This window comes from Gopherus flavomarginatus, chromosome 21, assembly GCF_025201925.1.
Source record: "Gopherus flavomarginatus isolate rGopFla2 chromosome 21, rGopFla2.mat.asm, whole genome shotgun sequence".
In the NCBI taxonomy this organism is placed as follows: Eukaryota; Metazoa; Chordata; order Testudines; family Testudinidae; genus Gopherus; species Gopherus flavomarginatus.
The window spans coordinates 14,285,682-14,306,510 of NC_066637.1; the positions used below are offsets into that span (position 1 = coordinate 14,285,682).

General features: G+C 45.6%; 1 protein-coding gene across 1 annotated transcript in view; it reads left to right on the plus strand.

Moving 5' to 3' along the window:
* Positions 1–20,829, plus strand: part of TMEM51 (transmembrane protein 51) — a 35,939-nt gene that overhangs the window by 847 nt on the left and 14,263 nt on the right. The window lies entirely within an intron of this gene.

A 20,829-nucleotide genomic window follows, 5' to 3' on the forward strand; every position in this document is an offset into this window, starting at 1 on the left:
TTTGCACTGCGATCACCTTATTTCGTTAGCCAGAACTTGTCCTCCAAGCGCCCTGTAATCCTGGAGTGGCCAAATTGACTGGCCCTCTGAGCCCCATACAGGGCCGGTGCTTCCATTTAGGCGAGGGCACCAGGATTTGGGGGGGCGGCATTTTGCCACCCTCGGCGGTAATTGGGTGGCAGGGGGTCCTTCCGCGCTCTGGGTCTTGGGCAGCAATTGGCGGCAGGGCCTTCACTCGCTCCAGGACCCACCGCTGAAGTGCCCCAAAGACCGGGACCGTGGAAGGACACCCCCTCCCCCCCCCACTGCAGAATTGTTGCTGACCAGGAGCGCTGAAGGACCCCCGCCGAGGGTGCCAAAAACCCTGGCGCGGCTCCTGGCCCCATATGATAATCTTCAGAAGCACGAGAGCCGGGTGCAACTGCCAGGGCTCGGGGTGTCTACCCTGTGGCAGGGTGGTGTGGCTAGGGAGGTGCTTCTGAAGCCCTGAGCCCCAGCAGGTGCCTCCCGTGGGGCGGAAGCCCCAAGACCCCTTTCCCCAATGGGGAGAAGCCCCCGAGCCCCACCATCCTGCTGCAGGGCAGAAGCCCTGAGTCCTCCGCCTTTCTTCCCCCCCCCCCCCCCCCGTCTGGTAGGTGGAGATTGGGGGGACATGAGGGGCTTCCTGAGACGCTTCACTGTAAAAGAGCCGCTTGTGGCTCACAAGCTGCAATGTGGCCACCGCTGCTATAACTCGTGTTGCAGTTTGCTCCTTGGAAACAACAGGACTTGAATGCCGTTTCCTTATCAATGAGAGTTCTCACTATCAATGGGTTTCACTGTAGGTATCCTTTTCGGGTACCGCTGCCATATGAGAAAGGGTAGCCTTCTGTCTGAGGGATTCAGCAGGGACTGGGGAATCAGGATTCGGTTGCCTGTTCTGCCGCCGACTCCTTGTGACCTCAGGCAAATCGCTTAATCTCTCTGTGCTGCCACAGATCCCCACCTGTAAATGGAGATAGGATATTTTTTCTCCCACCATTTATCTTGTCTGTATGCTCTTTGGGGGCAAGGACTGTTTTGTTACACTACATTACAGTGGAAACACTATCCTGTTTTGTGTTTTTAGGTGTTGCTGCAATACAAACACGAATACCTAAGGGCCAGGGCAGTAATTGCTGTAGTATCTGGGTGTCAGGAGGGTTATTGCACTGCTGGTATGATAGAGAACTACAAAGATGACTTGGGCATGTATATTACAACGGAGACAACTGCCTGTCAATAAAGTTGCACCCCGTCCCCTGAGCTGAATGTAATTCATTATCCAATCATTGCTTGGGTAGCTTATAATTCCGTGCAGTTTTATTAGTACTCTTTGTGGGCATTTGATGAGTACAGTTGAATTAGGCTAGAGGGAAAACTTTCAAGGGTGAAGTGATGCAGAATATTAGGGAATTCTGGGGATGCTCATTAACTACTGAGGTGACCCTGGGGGGTACTTTCTGTATGCTACCTTGCAAGTAATATGGGGGAAAGATTGAAGTGGTTCCTTAACGTAACCGGAACAAGTTGGCACTGCTATCTCATGTAAGAAGATTGTGTGCCTAAGAATATATTTATATCTAATATTTCCCAAGCTGGTGTTTTCAGCATCTCTAGTGTGTTTGAATTCACCTGGTTATAGTGGAATGGTTAATCAAAGAAGAACATTTGCCTTACCAACTGGCCAGGTTTCAGAGCTGAGGACAGAACTTCCAGCAAAAATACTCAGGAGGGATTAAACTGTGTCATTGATTTATAGTGATATACATAGCCCCCTTCTGTAGGGGGGCAGGGGTTGGTGGGGGGGACGTTGGAGTTTACTGAGATGAGGGATAGTAGAAAAATTGCTGGGTAAAACGTCTTTTTTGTATTAAAAGGGAAGAGAGAACATTTGGGACCAGTTTGGAGCCAGGAGTCTGAAAGATTCCTAGCTAAGCTGCTTGGCTTTTCCCAGTCTGATCCAGACCCCACCCACTGGCACTGGTGTAGGCTTCTGTGAATCATGTTGATTGTCTCACTCATAAATAGTGGAAGTAAGGACATGTCTGCACTGCCCTGTAGTTTGGACTACCGGGGTGTGAATAGCAGTGTGCACCAAAGTACTGTGCTAAATGTTGCCTGCATGGATGCTGCAGGCACAAGCCAAAAGGTCCTTAATTCACATTAACTCTCTTCAAACAAGGTCACATTAATGAGAAATGGGAACTTTTTAGTTCTCGCCCATGGTGTCCACACAAGGGAGGCACAGCGTATGTCTTTGGTGTGCGCTGCTATTCACACCCCAGTGGTCCAAACTGCTGGGCAGTATAGACGTGCCCTGAGTCTTATGACCACGCTAGCAGATCTGCCCTTTACAGAGATTCTTTTCACATGTATAACTGCAACTTTCATGGCCCTAATATTGCCTTCTAACTTTCTCTTGTTAAAAATTAATAACAACCACCTGGGAGCAAATGAAGTCCAGTTGAAAGTCAGCCCCACTCATGCCCAAAGACACAGAAGGAGCAGCTGAAAGTCTAAGAAGTTTAAAACACTCAATTTAAATACAGTATAAACAGAAAACTAGTCTCCTAAAATAGAGAGATGGAAACTGGTTTTACAACTCTTGTGAAAAACCTGTTTTTTGAGCAACTGAGCATGTAAACGAAAGCAATCTTAGTACCATATCTGTTGTTGTTAGTATAGTGAGCTGTAATTTCATAATGGTTCATTCTATCTTACTAGCTGATGGCCTGTCATCTAACAAGGTATATCAATAAATCATATGTGGGCTTATGGTTATTATGCACGTCGTGTCATACTTCTGCATTCCAGTGTGTCTGTGTGCTAGTACCTTTCCAAAGAGTGTCAGAATGAAGGATTGTTCTTAGTTTCTATTAATTGTTAGAGAATTAAATGGTGACCTTCCTTCTCCATTGTCTTGCGCTGTGTATTTCCTCATACCAGTGCAAAGAGGATGTGAACACTTCCTGATCAGTTGTGTTCAGTGCCCCTTTGGCACTGATCTAAATGATGACACGTGGGTACAAGGCAGTGGAGAGTTGGGCCTCTAGCTTTTTCTCAAGGGGACTTATTTCTGCATATGCTTAAGCACGTGACTGACTGTGAATGTGCATGTGAACTTTTGCAGCAGTGGGGGCTAGAAGGAAAAACTGGAACTGAGGTAGTCAGCAGAAAACACCACTTGTCCAATGCCAATTTGATTCGGTGTGTGGCTTTGCTTAAGGGAACTTGCACACAGGCATATTGTGGGAGAACAGAACAAAAGGATTTCTGCCACTTGGTGTATTGTAATAGAAAGAAACCCAATTATGTACTAGGGGTAAGGAACCTAAGTCTCATTTTCAGAAGTGAATTAGGCACATGTGTTTTATGAAGGTCTATGCGGTTTAGGCTCTTAAGTCGCTTAGGGGCTTTTCAAAATGTTACCCTAGGTCTTTATTAGAAGCAAACCAGCTAACAGTTTTTTATAAGAACTGCTGGAAATGTTTCTACAATTTAAAAAAAATCAAATTTAAATAGCTGTTTTTAAAACCTATTAGTAGCCCCCTGAAACCCAAACATTGCTGTACTAACAACCTGTTAGTGAAGCTGACTTTATTGCCCAAGGGATGCAAAAAGCAAACAGAATAAGTAATAACAAAAAAACTTCTAATAATCTAGGATGGTATTAATAACACAGGTGAATGTTTTAAGTTGATATTAATGCTAATACAATTGATGGTAGAAATAAAAGCAAGCTTATTTTGTCCTAACAGTTGTTTTGGCAAGCATGTGTGAATAATGCGTGACAACATCCTAAAAGACTTTACTGTGCCGTTTGGTTAGAATATTGTCCATTCTAGTCCAGTGTTTTTTCAAAATGATCTTATCTTCAGCTGTAGCAGTGACAAATTCTTTTTGTTACAGTATTTAGAGAAAAGACAAGCCATTCCTTCCATTTGCTTTGAAAGGAAATGTGTTACAGCATACCGTCTCTCTACTCTTGAACCTGTCTTGCCACCACTTAGATTCAAAATACTTCAGTCTTTGCCTCTTATCTCCTTTCGGTGAATTGTCTTAAAGTCAGACATTAACCTTTTTTCATATCTTTCCTCTTGTCATGTATTTCCCATTCCCTTTGCCCCCAGATATATTAGATACAAAAGCATTTGTTATGAGTAAATCATGCATGGGGGATAGAGAACTGGAAAATGCATGTTATGAATAGTTGATGCAAATGGTCATTTAAACAGATTACAAGAGCACACAGGACCAGCTGGTATGTACAAAGTTAATTTACTATAAGATGAATTAGAGAGGTCAGGTAGATTGTTCAGCGGTATCCCAAGGGATGTGATGGAAGCCCCATTGCTTGAGTCACTTAACTATAAATCATTTGAGAATGTATTGTAGCAAACAGATTAGATGCCCTAATACAGGGGTAGGTAACCTATGGCACGCGTGCCAAAGGCAGCACACGAGCTGATTTTCAGTGGCACTCACACAGCCCAGGTCCTGGCCACCAGTCTGAATTTAATTTTAAATGACGCTTCTTAAACATTTTAAAAACCTTATTTACTTTACATACAAGAATAGTTTAGTTATATGTTATAGACTTATAGAAAGAGACCTTCTAAAAATGTTAAAATGTATTACTGGCACACGGACCTTAAATCAGAGTGAATAAATGAAGACTTGGCACAGCACTTCTGAAAGGTTGCCAATCCCTGCCCTAATAAGTTACCTCTACCTCAGAAACATAGGAATAGAAGAGAAAGGAGCATGGCCAGTCATCCCACCCTCAGCACATTGGTAAATAACTTACTATTAGGGTTGGCTGAACAGAAGAAGAAAGAAAGAAAAACTGAGTTCAGTATGTTATTTGAATCTTGTAGGTACTTGTAAAATAATACATTGCCTGGACAGTATTTGGCCAACTATACAGAGCTGATCCAATGGCACAGAAAAGGGTTCGAGTAAATTATTCGGAATAGCAGTGAAATTCATCCAGTGATTCCCTGAACACTGTTCCACTGTAACTGTTCAATGCATCTCTCTTGCTTTTGTTATTTCCCTTCTTTTCTTGCTTCCTTTTCCTGTAATAGGCCCTGGTCTATTTTTCCCCCTGTGTTGTCTTCAGTTTCTGTCTCTTTCCCTCTCCTCTCCCCTACACCCTGCATTCTACTACTTCTGTTAAAATTTTTTTTCCTTTTTCTTCTCCCCCTCTCCCCCTTCCAATTCTTATACTTCCCTTTTCTAACTTACCCTATCAGGCTCGCGCTCTCCTGCCGCCTCTCCCCCACACTCCGAACCCATCCAGGGACCCACCTGTAGGACTTGGAAACTTTACCAGGCACTTTCTCAGGCTAGAATTTCTCAGGTCTTTTACCCAAAGCAGATGATAACTTTCCTCAATCGTGGGTGTAACTCCAAATTTTGTGCCGTTGAGCAAGGACTGAGTGAACTCATGCAGTGATTCAAGCAGATCTATAGTTCTGTGGCAATGCATCTTATCAGCATGTTGCAACTATTAGTAGCTGTCCACCCCGTCTCATGCAGTGACTTCTGGGCACAGTCGTGGTAGGCGACTCCCTTTTTCAAAGCATTCTTTTGTCAGCGCTCTGATGAAGAACATGGTCAGGAGTGGTGATAGATGGCAGCTTCCTTGCAGTGTGAGTGTTTGAATGTTACTCTCAATACCTGATTTAATTTTAGCTGTTTTGTTTGCAAAATATTTAGTGTGCATAAAAAAAAATTATGCAAAACCACATCTGATATACAGAGGCTGTATTTATTTTGAAGTGAGGGGAATTGGACTGGGAAACGAGGAAGGGCAGTCAGCTGGCAATTTTAATGTTTTGCAGAATATAGGAAAGGGAGGAAGTGTCTAAAATTCTGAAGGGTACTGAAGGAAAATTACTTAGGAGACAGGATCAAGAGGAACATGCGGGTGGTAGGGTTGGATCCAGTCAGGGCCGGCTTTAGGCCGATTCGCCTGATTCCCAGGAATGGGGCCCCACGCCCTAGACATTTTTTTTTAAACTTACCCCGGGTCCCTGGCTGCGATCTGCTCAGGGGTCTTCCGTGGTCCCACTCCCTTGAGCGAAGCACAGGCGGGAGCACGGCAAGCCCCTCTCTCCCGGCTGAAGCCCCGGCTGGAGCGCGGCAAGCCCCGCGGCCCCGCTCTCCCGGCTGGAGCTCTGGGCCTTTAAATAGCCTCCAGAGCCCTGGGGTAGTAAGGGGCTCTGGGGGCTATTTAAAGGGCCAGGGCTCCAGCTGCCTGCCTCTGCCACCCCGGTCCTTTAAATAGCCGCCAGAGCCCCTCACCCCCAGGGCTCCCGTGGCTATTTAAAAGGTCCAGGGCAGGGTAGAAGCTGGGGAGCCCTGGGCCCTTTAAATAGCCTCCAAAGCCCTGGGATAGCAGGGAGCTTGGGGGCTATTTAAAGGGCTGGGGCTCCAGCTGCCTCTGCTGCACCCTCTGCCTTGCCCACACCAGCCCCGCTCCCCCTGCCTGCAGCCAGCTCTGCACCCTGTGCCCACAGCCAGTCCCTGTCAACTCCCCTGCCGTGTCTCCAGTCAACCCCTGCCACACACCCGTGGCCCTGCCCAAAGCCAACCAGCCCCACACACACTGCTGCCCGCACCAGCCCTGCACACCCTGCCCTGTCTCCAGCCAACCCTGCTGCACACCCCTGCCTGAAGCCAGCCAGTCTCTGCCTCTGTCTCCAGCCCTGCCAACCCCTGCTGCATCCCTCTGCGGCCCTGCCTGAAGCCAGCTCGCCCCACCACCCCCTATCTCCAACCAGCCCCCCACCCCTTGCCCTGCCTCCAGCCAGCCCCATGTCCACTGCTGCCCTGCAGCTCCAGGACAGTAACCCTGCACATCTGCTTCAATGAGGTGGGCAGGGAGCAGCTGGGACCCACACATGTGAAACAGCAGTCATTAATAACCAATCAACAGCATATATGATGCAATGTACATAAATTATAATTTTTTTATTTATATAGTTATGGAAAGTAAATAATACATGAAAGAAATGAAAGGCTTTTTTTTCCCACTTTTTTTTTTTTTTAAGTCATCCCTGCCAGGGCCCCGCCGAAAATGTTTGAATTGGGCCCCGCACTTCCTAAAGCCGGCCCTGGATCCAGTCAGTCCTTTTAAGAAGAATGACTTTGGACCTTATTTAGCTTGTTTTACTTCAGCTGGAGAGGGTAAAAAAAGACTTCGGAGGTGATGTCATACAATAGGCATCATCGAAATGCAGGAGGGAAGTGGCAGGGCTTTGAAAGATGACAAAAGTGCAGTTGAATTAAAAACAGAAGGGTGGGGGGGAAGACTAGGAGTGAGAAGGCACCATAAGAACGACCATACTGGGTCAGACCAATGGTCCATCTAGCCCAGTATTGTGTCTTCTTGACAGTGGCCAATGCCAGGTGCCCCAGAGGGAATGAACAGAACAGGGAATCATCAAGTGATCCATACCCTGTCGCCCATTCCCAGCTTTCCCAGCTTCTGGCAAACAGAGGCTAGGGACACCATCCCTGCCCATCCTGGCTAATAGTCATTGATAGTCTATCTTCCATGAATTCATCTATTTCTTTTTTTAACCCTACCATACTGAAGGGGACAGTATAGTAAAGAACTGGAGAAGGCCTCAGACCAACTCCAGCATTTATGGCTACATAAGATGACACTTTTAATGCCTCACAAGCATAAGCGTAAAAGCCAACACATTATGGAAACTGATTTGTGAAGAGTTCTGTGACCCAAAGAACAGTAACTGTGGGACAGTTTTCCATGAGCAAGGAGATAGAGACACTTAGACGTTGTCTGAAGTGAATGATTCCATAGTACCCACAGAGTGGCAGTGCTGCACAGACAGACAAGAAAGCACAGTCTGCTCTACAGGGGTTTACAGACTGGAACAGGGAGCTTTTCCTAAATTAATTTTTGCTTCTGAATGCTTTCGCAGGACTAAGGGTTCTACAGCGCAGGGGATGGCCTTGGTGTTAGAGAAAACAATAAATAAACCTCAGCTGATGGGCTTCCGATACAACCCTGGTCATCACACCTAACAGAATGGGATTTTGGGAGGCCTTCCACTCCCTTCTTAAAAGCACAAGGTAAACAGCAGTGAGTTTGGAATCAAGTCATGAAGATTTGATGCTGAAGATAAGTGACAAAGTGATAGGTGGACTCAGGATAGTCTCTTTGGTTTGACATTAACTTAATGTGTTCAGAGTGTCTCCAAACTATAGAATGGAGTTATGCCCAGAGATGATGTGTTAGAAGCCTGAAGTAACAAAAATTCTGCTTTCTGGTCCTGTGTCAATAGTTACAGCTTCTGAAAACCGATGATCCATTTCAGGGCTTGCTCTGAACAAGAGAGTATGTGGGGTGACCCCTTCTGTAGAGCTGGGCTGCATTTGCAACAACAGAGTTGACCATAGAATTCACCTCAATTTGTGCCCAGTTATCTGAGGTGCGACTGAGCATATAAAGTTTGAGTAGTAGGGAGAGAGGTTTGCTTTTACACAGCTATGGTTGAGTTTGCTTAGATGCCAATTACCAAGAATGTCAAAGTAGTTTGATTTTTTTTTTTATTAAGATTGTTACAGTAGCTTTGGCACCACCACATCAGTAGAACTTGCATATTGATTTCTGACTATATTCAGTGTGGAATGTGAGGAGTATGATGGCTTCATTTTGTAAATACACTTTAGATGGCTCAGCCCAGCTATCTTGAGGGGCAAAAGTATGTGTGTGTATTTTTTACTGTTTTCCTGTCTGAATGTATATGTTAGTTATAATATCCTTTATACCAGCTTAATGAGCAGGGAGCATCTTAAAACCAGAGACCCAGAGGGTTCTAACCTGATTGAAAAGCTGCATCCTGTAAAATGCATGGATAAGAACATTTGCCAGTTCCTGAAGTCTGGAAATATGTAAGTAATTATTTTAGGCAAGGTAGGATAAGTCCAATTTAGCTCTGTTTTCAGTGCTTGGATGTGTGCTTCACAAGTACAGCATGCATTTCCACAGGAATGCTGAGCCATGTTAAAGCAAAATCTTGTGCTGCTAATGTGAGATAAATAAAGCCCTAGGTATGAAATTCTGTCAGCTGAAGTGACCTCTGTTTTTGATTTTATACAAGTGCCATATCTCATCAGTTTGCATTATTTAAAAAAAGAAATATTGTGAAATAAATGGCTTAAATTAAGCCATATATTGAAATTAGATATTTTTTATTTTTTATGTAGCTTAAGACAAACATTAGGCTTAATCATTACATTTGGTCAGAATTCCTATAGTAGCGTCAATTGCAAACGCAGTGAACTCCCAGAGGAACTAAGAACCTTCAGAAACCTCGCTGCCTTCCGCTCCACGTGCAAGGAGCATTCCATTGCCTTTGCCTTCTCTAAAATAAATATTGCTACATCTATTATTAAAAAAAAATTACAAAGGAAAACATTCTACCACGTACACTTCTCCTCCTGGGAAGAGGATGAAAGAACAAATGTGACATGTCAGTCTTATTGCTTAATAAGCTACTGGAAGGATCTTTCTGTTAGTTTATAAGGTGCCACAGGACTCTCTGCTGCTTTTGGAAGGATCTTGAATGCTATAGTGATAAGCACAATATCAGAACCTATATAGAATAGAATAAAACAAGGAGGAAGCAATGACAGTAATATATGTGCACCTGTTGGAGAAAGTGTGCTACTTATGATTGTCTCCTTGTCAGCAGACGACTACTGTTGTGAAATAAATTTGGTCTCTACCTGATGCTATACAAGGAGAATGTAAAAGATGCCATTCACTAGCATGGAGATGGGTGAACTGCTAGTTAAAAAAATGAACAGGCAAGTGAATGTCTCAGGATACAGTTGTAGAAAATTAGGATCCAATCCAACTCCCATTGAAATCATTGGGCTCTTAAGATTATACGTTTCAGACTGTAAGCAGCCTGGGGACATGGAGATTGTCTCTCTTTCTATGCATAGCATCGTGCATATCTATGACCCTTATGAATAATCAGAGATAAATAGGTAGAAAATACTTTGCTTGTTCAAAAGAAAAAGGGATATTGCCAGTGCCACACCTGGCATCGCATTTTTCTAAATACCCCTTAGGCCTGTAGCTGCTGCTTGTATACTAGAAATATAATAATCAATACCTGAGTTCTATGAAACTGAATATAAAGGTACCCAGTATAAATAAACCACCTTAAACCCAACCGAGAAAGAGGGAGAGATCTAAGTCACCCATTCTAATCTATCGGTTAACTATCCAGCCTACTGTAGCTGCATTTCGTTCTTGGAAAACCAGAGATGTGGCTATAATCAAAGATTGTAGTGAGCGTCCTCTGCCAGGTCACATACTAACCATTTCAGCTCAATTCATTTTGAGCATTGTCCAAGATGCTCATAGGAACTAAGTTTTTATCAGAGTATAAGTTTCTCCACAGAGGTCCAGGTAAGGAGAGCAGCCTTCTATCTAGCTTCCATCATAAGGCTGAAGTGTATGTAGCATTAGTAACCAAATCATTGTATTAATCTATAGCAGGGGTTGGCAACCTTTCAGAAGTGGTGTGTCGAGTCTTCATTTATTCACGCTAATTTAAGGTTTCGCGTGCCAGTAATACATTTTAACGTTTGTAGAAGGTCTCTTTCTATAATATATAACTAAACTATTGTTGTATGTAAAGTAAATAAGGTTTTTAAAAGGGGATGGTATAATGGGATAGCCTAATTTTAGCAATTAATTGGTCTTTGACTATTAGCAGTAAATCTGGGCAGATTTGCAGAGGCCCTGGGGGTTTTTCCCCTTCCTCTGCAGCGTCAGGCACAGGTCACTTGCTGGAAGATTCTCTGCACCTTTAAACCATGATTTCAGAACTTCAATGGCTCAGACACAGGTTTGTTACAGGAGTGGGTGGGTGAGATTCTGTGGCCTGCGTTGTGCAGGAGGTCAGATGATCATAATGGTCCGTTCTGACCTTAAAGTCTTACGATTCTATGCAGAGCCCCCCAGACTGGTGGCCAGGACCCGGGCAGTGTGAGTGCCATTGAAAATCAGCTGGTGTGCCAGAGGTTGCCTACCCCTGATCTATAGGCTTCCAGAAAGTGTTCTTGAATCTGGTTGACAGAGCCTGTTCTGGGGTACTACGTTCTTCACAGTAAATAGACTTATCTTACTTTACTAAACCTTAATTGCCAGATTCTGGTAGTATCATCATAACTTGCTTTTTGTTGCATCCTGTGTTTGTCCTGCCTAGAGAGAACTTGGTCCAATGAAAGATATTACCTCACCCACCATGTCTCCCTAATGGATTGATCACAGGGTTGTGAGGCAGGAACTGCTGAGATCTAATCCTACTTCTGTGACTGATTTAAGGAGCGTTGACAAAATCATTTCCTTCTGTTCTCCCCCAAGCCCTTTGTGAAATGGGGACAATGCCTACTGGGCTTCACTGGGTTGCTGTGAAGATTAATCAGAGCACTACATAAATATAAAGTATTACTCAAAAGCAAACCAGGGAAACTCATGAAATCTCAGGAAGGCCATAATGTTGCGACTTCCCCATGTTTTTCTATTTTTGTCTGTTGGTTGCTGAAGTGTATGTAACAGTCTGAGCATAGTGTTGTTTTTCGCATGTGTCCAAGGACTTTGATAGTTTAGGAATGCTAAAACAGTTACACCAAATGGGACTGCTTACCCTTGAGGCTCCACTTCTTAAATTTTTAAAACCTGCTGACATAATTAGCACTGAGCTGTTACCCATGGGAGGGTTTTGGTACTTTCTTGGTCCCCATGTGCTTTATTTTACCCCGGAATTTAGTAGACTCTGTGCTTTCATCAAGTCACACTTTCTACGAGACCCTTCCTTCATTAAGTACTGCAGACTTCCCATGCCCAAGTCATGAGGCTGGAAGAGCTGTAGCAGGGGAGATTGCTGACTGAAGTGGGGAGGAACAAGGTATGTCAAAGGGGCTTCAGACTTAGCAGCCTCTGCTTAACTGTGTCTGGGGCAAAAGATGCAGCCTGGAAGCAGGGCCTTGGGACATCAGTCTGATAGCACCCACACTTCCTGAGAATAGGAAGAGTGCTGGAATTTCTAAGTTTCTCACACGGCTGTTTTCCCTGAAGCTGACTGGTAAGCTACTTCCTTAGTCTGTATCAGCCAAAACGACGACGAGTCCTTGTGGCACCTTAGAGACTAACACATTTATTTGGGTATAAGCTTTGAAGTGGGTTTTAGCCCACGAAAGCTTGTGCCCAAATAAATTTGTTAGTCTCTGAGGTGCCACAAGGACTCCTCATTGTTTTTCCTCCTCCAGTGTGTCACTTGACTAGCTGATTGTTTTCTGCTAGCTAGAGGAATCAGAGTTTTCAATCTTGGTTAGTGCATTTTCCATAGTTTGTAATGGCTCAATCTCCGCACTAGAGGAGCGTGTGAGACAGCTGGGCAGGCTAATGAGATCAGGCTGTCCTGCTTGTTTGATGTGCGAAAGGTGTTGAAAGGATATTCATAAAAGGGACAGGATACACCGAGAGCTAATGGATCACTTACGTTGTTGTAAATTGGTGCAGGCATGCTCTTCGCTACTCCCGCTGAAGTGTAACATGGAGATATGTAAGCTTCTTAAATCAACCTGCCAGTCCTCACTGACTCTAAACTGGTTAGGTTGTTTTGCATGTGCTGCAAGTAAAATGCAGTCTGACTACTTCATTTCAGATTTCGGGGGGATTTAATATACCATCCCCGGGTCAGTAGATAATGCCTTCCCAGCATGATGTGCTTGAATGAAAACTGCAGACATTTGGTCAGTGTTGCCGCCTGGAAATGATTGCCATGAATCAACTGAAGTGGTTTTTAGTGTAAAGTTAATTTACAATGGGCAGTTCTGAATCTAGTACAGGATCGCAGAAGAGTGTTGTTGTAACCCACTGGGGAGTAAGGATGGTCCCCATACACTGGTGGATAACACGATCATTGGTGGTGATAATACATTGGGAACCCAATGGAAGAGGTTGTAAGCCATGTTACCATCCTAATTTCATAGTAGCTTGCTGGTTGAATTCAAACTGGAACAGGTTCAGACACGGGCTACTAGGATGATCCGAGGAATGGAAAACCTGCCTTATGAAAGGAGACTCAAAGAGCTTGGCTTGTTTAGCCTAGCCAAAAGAAGGCTGAGGGGGGATATGCTTGCTCTTTATAAATATATCAGAGGGATTAATATTAGAGAGGGAGAGGAATTATTTAAGCTTAGTACCAATGTAGATACAAGAACAAATGGGTATAAACTGGACACTAGGAAGTTTAGACTTGAAATTAGACGAAGGTTTCTAACCATTAGAGGAGTGAAGTTCTGGAACAGCCTTCCAAGGGGAGTAGTGGGGGCAAAAGACATATCTGGCTTTAAGATTAAGCTTGATAAGTTTATGGAAGGGATGGTATGGTAGGAGAGACTAATTTTGGCAATTGATCTTTGATTATCGCCAGATAAGTATGCCCAGTGGTTGGTGATGAGATGTTGGATGGGATGGGATCTGAGTTACTGCAGAGAATTCTTTTCTGAGTGCTGGCTGGTGAGTCTTGCCCACATGCTCAGGGTTCAGCTGATGGCCATATTTGGGGTCGGGAAGGAATTTTCCTCCGGGGCAGATTGGCAGAGGCCCTGGAGGTTTTTCGCCTTCCCCTGCAGCGTGGGGCATGGGTCACTTGCTGGTTGATTCTCTGCAGCTTGAGGTCTTCAAACCACAATTTGAAGACTTCAATAACTCAGGCATAGGTTAGGGGTTTGTTATAGAAGTGGATGGGTAGGGTTCTGTGGCCTGCTTTGTGCAGGGGGTCGGACTAGATGATCACATTGGTCCCTTCTGACCCTAGAATCTATGAATCTATGGTTATTGACTTGTTTACATTTTAGAGTTGACTTAAAAACATGGAACACTGACATTTTTTCTTCTGCTGACTATGACAATATTTAAAGCCGAATAGTAGCTAATCTGTAGCCTCGTCTATAGTATAATACTGCTGGTGTCCAGAATCGTATCCCTTTAAATCAAAATGGCCACCCCAAGTGCGAGGCTTGAAATGCCAATAGTGATTAAACTTTAAAAACACCACTTAATTTTAAAGAACTGGATCTGACTAGTAAGACTTGCTAAATGTCATTCTTATTCTTTAGCTGATGGCGGTGGGGGTTAGGAAGGAAGTTTTACCTATAGATAGCATTGCATAACTGACTGACTAAATTGAGTACTTGGCTTTTTTAAAGACTCTTTCTTCCTCCTCCTCTCTCTGAAGCATCAGGCTTTAGCCGTTGGCAGATGGACACTATCCAATCTGATTGACTGACTGGTCTGCGCTGTTACCTTATTACTTATTTATATCACTTTCACCATCATAGCTATAGCAACTACTGTGTTAAGACTTGGTGAACCTAGACTGTGTAAAATGAGTGCTGTATCTGTCTTAAGAGCAGGGATGCTGACACCATCGCTCTTCGCTCAAGCTAGGTTCACCCATTACTTGTGCTCTTCATAATACACTAGTGGCCACAGCTGCTTGTCAGGATTGGGGCCCCATTGTGCTATTGGCAAAACAGAACCACCAGTTAAAAAATAAACCGAACTTCTTGTACAATGCCTTATCCCTGTAGAGTGATAACTGGCCTTAATTAAGGTGGACCTAGAGGGCCATTTGTTGAGAGGACTAAAGGGATATCTTTTAAAATATTTGGGAGGAATGGGAAAGGTTTTAGAATGTGGGTGCAGTATGTAGAATTTTGGCAGGAAGTGGAAGCATTTAAACTTGTAAAAAATATAATTGTTCCTCAGAATTATATTAATGTGTCTGCCTGCCTGTGCCAATTTGAAACCAGTAATTGAATGAGCCAAATACAAGCCAACCCTGCCCTACGTATACTTTCCCTAAATGCTATTCTGCTCCATTAAAGTCAATGGAATTACAGCCCCACTTACGCAAGGCCTCGAGTGTTCCTTATAGACTTGCAGGTATAATTATAGGTTTGGTAGAGCTGAGACTGGCTCTTCATAACACGTCCCCTTTAAGGTACGTGGGTTATTTCTCTTCTCCAAATCTTTATGGAATAATGTACTCGACATGTACATTGCAATGGCTAAAACCCATCTGACCTGCTACATACAGCACTTTCTGATTCACACGTTTATGGAAGTGGATTTAGAAATCTTGAGCCCGCTAAGGAATAATGAAATGAATGAATTTCCAGAAGCTCTTGGTTCAGGAAAGAATTGGTGCACTTTAATGAGTGCCTCTCTGGCTTGCTCCTGGAAAAAGCACACAAGAGCTTAACCTTGGCCATGTATGTTTTCAGTATTAAATTCTTAACATCAGCTTATCCTCATTACGCATAGGGCTCCACTGTTTAGTGCACCTCATTCCTGGCAATGAGAAGCATGCAAGGGAATCCTGACTCTGGTTCATTGTTGTATTAACCCTTTGTTGAATTTACTGTTCCTCGTGGAGTTGAATCCTTCTACAAATCATGACTGTGCATAAAATGGGTAAATGCAGATGACTGCTGCTAAAGAACCCTCTAAGGGAGCAAAAGCTGATTATTAATACTGCAAATGCCAAAGACTTCTCCAGCTTGTTCAGTTCCAGCTCATACAGAAAATAGCTGGGGAATAGCTACTAAACATGAAAACGAAAAGTAGGTGCATTTAATGTAAGCCTAAGTTACTAATCAACTGCAGTGTCAATGGTATGTGGAGCCAGGGCTCAGCACCTCTGAAATTCAGGCCCCTAATTTACATTTGTAGTAGATTTGAAGAGGGGTAGAGTAAAATGTATTGGATAATCTGACCCTGGGTCTCCTAAGGGCAACTGAACTCTGCAGACTTTTTATGTTTTTTTTTAACTTCCTCTTAAACATCTGGGGATAAAGCCTTCCAGTAATGTTAGCTTTTGAGAGGTGCAAACTCTATGATGTCTGTTCTTTGAGTCTGTAAAGCTTTGACAGATCTAAGGGCTTGTCTACATCAGAAAGTTGCAGCGCTGGTGAGGGAGTTACAGCGCTGCAACTTTGAAGGTGTACACATCTGCAGGGCATCACCAGCGCTGCAACTCCCTGTTTGCAGCGCTGGCCGTACTCCCGTTTTGTCTCGGGTGTAGAGGATCCAGCGCTGGTGATCCAGCGCTGGTAATGCAATGTAGACACTTACCAGCGCTTTTCTTGACCTCCGTGGAATAAGCAGGTATCCCAGCATACCTGAGGATACCTCTCTGGTAATCAAGAAAACTCCTCTGCCCTGTGCTCACCTGACCCCTCCTTTAAATCCCCCGGGAAATTTAAAAAATCACCTTCCTGTTTGCCAGTCACAGCAGCTGGAAGCGGACGTTGATGAGGAAGCTGAGGATCGTGCTCGTGGTAAGTAGATTGCAATGCTCTGTCCGTCCCCCACCCCCCCTTCCAAGCGGGAAACCTGCCCTGCGGTGTGCTCTGTCCGTCCCCCACCCCCCCTTCCAAGCGGGAAACCTGCCCTGCGGTGTGCTCTGTCCGTCCCCCACCCCCCCTTCCAAGCGGGAACCGTGTCCTGCGGGGTGCTTCTTCCTCACCGATCCCCCCTTCCAAGCGGGAAACCTGCCCTGCGGTGTGCTCTGTCCGTCCCCCACCCCCCCTTCCAAGCGGGAACCGTGTCCTGCGGGGTGCTTCTTCCTCACCGATCCCCCCTTCCAAGCGTGAAACCTGCCCTGCGGTGTGCTCTGTCCGTCCCCCACCCCCCCTTCCAAGCGGGAACCGTGTCCTGCGGGGTGCTTCTTCCTCACCGATCCCCCCTTCCAAGCGTGAAACCTGCCCTGCGGTGTGCTCTGTCCGTCCCCCACCCCCCCTTCCAAGCGGGAAACCTGCCCTGCGGTGTGCTCTGTCCGTCCCCCACCCCCCCTTCCAAGCGGGAACCGTGTCCTGCGGGGTGCTTCTTCCTCACCGATCCCCCCTTCCAAGCGGGAAACCTGCCCTGCGGTGTGCTCTGTCCGTCCCCCACCCCCCCTTCCAAGCGGGAAACCTGCCCTGCGGTGTGCTCTGTCCGTCCCCCACCCCCCCTTCCAAGCGGGAAACCTGCCCTGCGGTGTGCTCTGTCCGTCCCCCACCCCCCCCTTCCAAGCGGGAAACCTGCCCTGCGGTGTGCTCTGTCCGTCCCCCACCCCCCCTTCCAAGCGGGAACCGTGTCCTGCGGGGTGCTTCTTCCTCACCGATCCCCCCTTCCAAGCGTGAAACCTGCCCTGCGGTGTGCTCTGTCCGTCCCCCACCCCCCCTTCCAAGCGGGAAACCTGCCCTGCGGTGTGCTTCTTCCTCACCGATCCCCCCTTCCAAGCAGGAACCAAGGCATCCCACTAACATAGGAGAATTTTAAGCAAAAGTACTCACCCCATTGCTAGACATGTCTTAGCTTTCTTGAACTCTACAGTGTTATGTGAGGTATGTGAGAGGGATGCTACCTACAGTTTCCAATGTCCTTCAAAAGTTGATAATAAACAATGATGCCCCTGTGTATTACATGTCTCTATCTCTATTTTTTCTAGACAACTCGAGTAATGCGGCTGTGTCACCGGCCTCACGTAGATTGCAGAATTTGAGGCGCAATCCTAGGAAATCAAAAGAGGAGCTGATCAAGACCGTTCTGAACCACTACAACAGGGAAAGTAGGAAGACTGAGGAGTGGAGAAAAAGTGTACAGGAATGGAGGCTGACTGAAAGCAGGAGACAGGAATTGTCTGCCAAAAGAATAGCCAGGCAGATGATGAGACTCCTGTCTCGCCAAACCAAGTCTTTTGAGTCTCTTGTAGCCATGCAGGCAAATATATACCGTGATAACCCACAGGCTTCCAAAAGCAATGTTCCTTGTCCCCCTGTGTATCCTCAAAATAGCTTTATGCAGCACCCAGTTCCTTATTATCATCAGCTGCCCCCAACACCTATAACATCACCTAGTAACCAAGATATGTTTAATTCTTACCCAGTGCACTCCACCCCCATCATTCTGCAGCAAAGTAATGGTGAGTTGCATCAGACGGTTACAATTGAGTAAAATAGGAAATAGTAAAACCTCTGAATGTACTGTGAACCACCCATACCCCCTTACCTGTTTTTTACTGTATGACAAATAAAAGGTTTTGGTTTGTATTTCTTTCCATATGTTTTATTGGTGATAGAAATGGTTAATTATACACAGCAAGGTAAAGCAAAGCACAACACATGCACCAAACATTACTGCTGGCTCTCAGCATCAAATTGCTCCCTTATAGCATCCCTAATCCTTGAAGCCCTTTCCTGGGCCTCCCTATTAGCCCTGCTCTCTGGCTGAGCAAACTCATTCTCCAAACGTATAACCTCGGAGGTCCATTCCTCACTGAACCGTTCACCCTTCCCTTCACAAATATTATGGAGGGTGCAGCACGCGGATATAACTGCGGTAATGCTGCTTTCCATCAAATCTAGCTTCCCGAACAGACTGCGCCAGCGAGCTTTCAAACGGCCAAAAGCACGCTCCACAGTCATTCTACAGCGGCTCAACCTGTAGCTGAAACGTTCCTTGCTCCTGTCAAGCTTCCCAGTATATGGTTTCATGAGCCATGGCATTAATGGGTAAGCGGGGTCTCCCAGAATCACGATGGGCATTTCCACGTCCCCTACTGTTATATTGTGATCTGGGAAAAAGGTCCCGGCCCTAAGCCTCCTGAACAGGGCACTGTTCCTAAATATGCGTGCATCGTGCACCTTTCCAGGCCATCCAGAGTAAATGTCAGTGAAATGCCCACGGTGATCCACAAGCGCTTGCAGAACCACAGAGAAGTACCCCTTGCGATTAATATACTCCGATGCCAGGTGGGGTGGAGAGATAATAGGAATATGCGTCCCATCTACTGCCCCTCCACAGTTAGGGAAGCCCAGTTCTGCAAAGCCATCTAAAATGTCCTGCACGTTACCAAGAGTCACGGTTCTTCTTGTCAGTGTTCGATTAATGGCCCTGCAAACTTGCATCAGCACCATTCCAACGGTGGACTTTCCCACTCCGAACTGGTTCGCCACAGATCGGAAACAGTCTGGAGTTGCCAGCTTCCAGATTGCAATAGCCACCCGCTTCTCCACAGAAAGGGCATCTCTAAATCTCGTGTTCATGCGCCGCAGGTTGGGGGCGAGATCATCACAAAGTCCCATGAAAGTGGCTTTCCTCATACGAAAGTTCTGCAGCCACTGCTCGTCATCCCATGATTGCAGGACGATGTGATCCCACCACTCAGTGCTGGTTTCCCGAGCCCAAACGCGCCGGTCCACGGAGCAGAGCACGTCTGTTATTGCCACTAGCATTGTACTGTCTGCATATTGATGCGATTCAGTACCATCGTCCGACTCCTCAATGTCAGTCACACGCACATTTAGCAGCCTAAGGATTAGATCCACAGTAAGGCGAGATGTGCTGGCAATAGTCATTAGTAAGGTATTCAGTACCTGAGGATCCATTCTTGAAAGATAATGCAGAAAAACCGCTTTAGAGTCACAATGCTGCCACAGTGCTCCGCATGTGTACCAAAGCAACGCTGGCTGTTGGAACAGGAACAGGAAGCAGAAGGAAAATCACACTTCCTTCCCCTTCCCACAAGCCCCAGCGCCGCTGTGGGACGAGGTGCCCTGTGGGATAGCCGCCCACAATGCATCACTCCCAACAGCGCTGCAGTGTGGCCACATCTAACAGCACTTGCAGCGCTGCTAGCAGTAAGTGTGGACACTCTGCAGCGCTGGCCCTATACAGCTGTCCTAATACAGCTATAACAACCAGCGCTGCAAAGTTTTAGATGTAGACATGGCCTAAGCCAATTAAGGCTGGGATTTTTAAAAGAGCCTACGACACTCGACCCCCACTGACAATCCTAACTTAAGCCAAGGAACCCACTGCTTCCCATATTTTTCATAGTAATGTGATATGATTGTGACATATTTTATGCCAGATAGGTCATGTGAGATATCATCAGAAAGGTCATGATTTACTGAATATGATTATCCTATTTGTACGCATGTATCATTTCTGTATTTGAAGTTAGGAATATTGACTAGGAATCTGTAGTACAAATTGTGTTTACACGTGGGGAACGCCCACTAGACAGAATGCAGTCAGTCTAGATGGCTAGCTGGGAACAAGTCAATGGACCATTAGGGCGAACAATAGGTCTTAAAGATGCTAATCTCTCGCCTTCCTGGGTAGTCTTCCTGAGGATGTTACAGCCAGCCTTTGAGTTATGGCTGCAGGGTCATGTGATCAAGTCACCTGACACTGGAATCCATCTTGAAATGCCAATGTTCTTCCAGGTTTCAGAGTAGCAGCCATGTTAGTTTGTATCCGCAAAAAGAACAGGAGTACTTGTGGCACCTTAGCAGGGCCAGCTCCAGGCACCAGCACAGCAAGCAGCTGCTTGGGGCGGCCATGGGGAAGGGGCGACATCTCCAGCTCTTCGGTGGCAATTCAGCGGCAGGTCCCTCACTCCTTCTCAGATTGAAGGACCTGCTGCCGAATTCTGAAGTTGCAGCAGTAGAGCTCCTGCAGATCATGATCGTGGCTTTTTGCTTGGGGCGGCAAAAACCCTGGAGCCGGCTCTGCACCTTAGAGACTAACAGATTTATTTGAGCATAAGCTTTCGTGGGTTACAGCCTACTTCATTGGACGCATAGAATGGAACATATAGTGAGGAGATATATATACATACAGAGAACATGAAAAGATGGGAGTTGCCCAACCAACTCTAAGAGGCTAATTAATTAAGATGAACTGTTGTCAGG